Here is a 2,608-nt window from a genome sequence, read left to right on the forward strand (position 1 = left end):
TGTAGATATACTGTACTTATACTGTACTTATACTTTACTTATACTGTACTAATACTGTACTAATACTGTACTTATACTGTAGATATACTGTACTTATACTGTACTTATACTTTACTTATACTGTACTAATACTGTACTAATACTGTACTTATACTGTAGATATACTGTACTTATACTGTGCTTATACTGTAGATATACTGTACTTATACTGTACTTATACTGTACTTATACTGTAGATATACTGTACTTATACTGTACTTATACTGTACTTATACTGTAGATATACTGTACTTATACTTTACTTATACTGTACTTATACTGTACGTATACTGTAGATATACTGTACTTATACTGTGCTTATACTGTAGATATACTGTACTTATACTTTACTTATACTGTACTTATACTGTAGATATACTGTACTTATACTGTGCTTATACTGTAGATATACTGTACTTATACTGTACTTATACTGTAGATATACTGTACTTATACTGTACTTATACTGTACTTATACTGTAGATATACTGTACTTATACTGTACTTATACTGTAGATATACTGTACTTATACTTTACTTATACTGTACTTATACTGTACGTATACTGTAGATATACTGTACTTATACTGTAGATATACTGTACTTATACTCTACACTATGGACGCACTCGTGAACTGTCAACGGGGGGGGGGGGTAAACTGTGGACCTCTGTCGCCTCTCAGCGCAACTTACATGATGCCGTTTAAAAATATCTAATAATAAAGGGCGGTGCCGGCCGTCAGCGAGCCGAGCCGGCCTTTCTGCGCGACTGTCACTCAAATGCGGGACATGGTATCAATTTGTGGGACGCGGGACAAATGATAAAAATGCTGTGTGTGCAGTCCTGCACAAAGCGGGACACCTGGTCACCCTACACCAGTGGTCCTCAAACCTTTTCTGTCAGGCCCCCACTTTGGGCCCCCCCCCAACACAAATAGTCACGTAATGGGCCAAGTTAACATTTATTAAAATGCATCAATATGAACGTGAGCATTCCTTTGCTAGAACAGTGAGTTATAACACTTTGCCACAAAATGAAAAGAAAGAAAATGCTGATGTTTGGCAAAGTGTGTGCATGAGCGGCTGCAGTGAGCCTGCTCTGCACAGCTCCTCAGATCGGGGTCTCAGGCTCAGTTGCGGCGCCAGAGATTTATTTTGGGGGGCTGTGGGGCCGACACACTCTCACTCCCTAAGCGTCCAGGAGCGACGCTTGGTCAGGGTCCCGTGGCGTGCAGACGCTCCTAGGCTCCTTCAGCTTCATAAAGGGACGCAAAGAGCTTTCAACTGATTGCAATGTTTTCCCATCTGCGGCGGGATCTGACGCTCATGGAAGCACGGCATCCATTTATGTCGGCGGCTCTTAAAGGCAATGTGAGCGTCCATTCCCATTGGATAACGGAGAATTGTACACCCGGAAGTAAGTATTCTCCTTCCTGTCGATCTGACAGTGATACCTGCTCATCGACTCAAACACACCAGATTACCTTCGTTAATAACGACATTGATTGGTTTAAACTGTGTGCGATGCTTTTGTGTTTTTCCCCTTCAATTCTGAGAAACAACTTGTTTCCTCTGAAATGTTGAGCGCCAAAGAGACTACACTACCCACAATCCCCAGCTATTGTTGAGACGACGCCTGTCCGCTTTGCGACAAACCTCTTGATAAGTCAACAAGCTCTGTGATTGGATGAAACATAAATTCATACAAAAAAAATCCAACCCTGTCTCCTAAAAATTACGTTCCCACAGAACTAAACTGCATTCTCAATTACGTTTAGCTAGAGACGTATTTTCTCCCACGATACGTTTCTTATGAACGTATCTCAAAGACGTTTATTTTCTACATATCTTTGCCATTTATTGTCTTGCTTATAATAATGATAATAGTCATTTATAAATATCATTTTAGAGCACACATTTGAAATCAGTAGGCGAGGCTGTAATTTCTCCAGCTGTTACTCTCATGAGGCAGAACATAAGAGTTCTAACATGCCAACAAGCTGCTGTCGTTTATTCAGGGTTCTTACACCTTTTCCAAAGTCAAATTCAAGCACTTTTCAAGCATTTTCAAGCATTTTCAAGGATTTCAAGCACCCGTACGAACCCTGTTTATTGCACCTCAAACATTAAAACAAATCCAGAGCTACGTGTTTCTGTATTTCCTCTAAGAACAAAGGACAGTAACAGAAGATCTCTGTGGCTTCAGGCTCGATCGCCGTTCAAATGACAGCGTTGGTTTCCCCAAAAGTGGGCGGAGCTGTAACGTGACGTAGATTTTACTCTCATCTATTATTCAAAACCATTCTATTTATTCTAACATAAATTACATGCCAGTGTTTGATCTTTTTATTACTTATATTGTTATACTTTATTTGCTATGAGTTATATCTGAAGCAAATGATGTTTCTGAAGATGTGAGGTCAATTCCACCTTCAATGTAGCATAAATGTGAACTCTCAGGAACATACCGGAAACAGACGTAGGAAAGATCCTCAGCTCGCTGATCGGATGTTTATTGGACTAATGCACGTTTTTAAAGATATTACTGATTTTCTTTGAATATCAGAAT

The sequence above is a fragment of the Notothenia rossii genome, assembly GCF_949606895.1.
Source record: "Notothenia rossii genome assembly, chromosome: 8".
Lineage (NCBI taxonomy): Eukaryota > Metazoa > Chordata > Actinopteri > Perciformes > Nototheniidae > Notothenia > Notothenia rossii.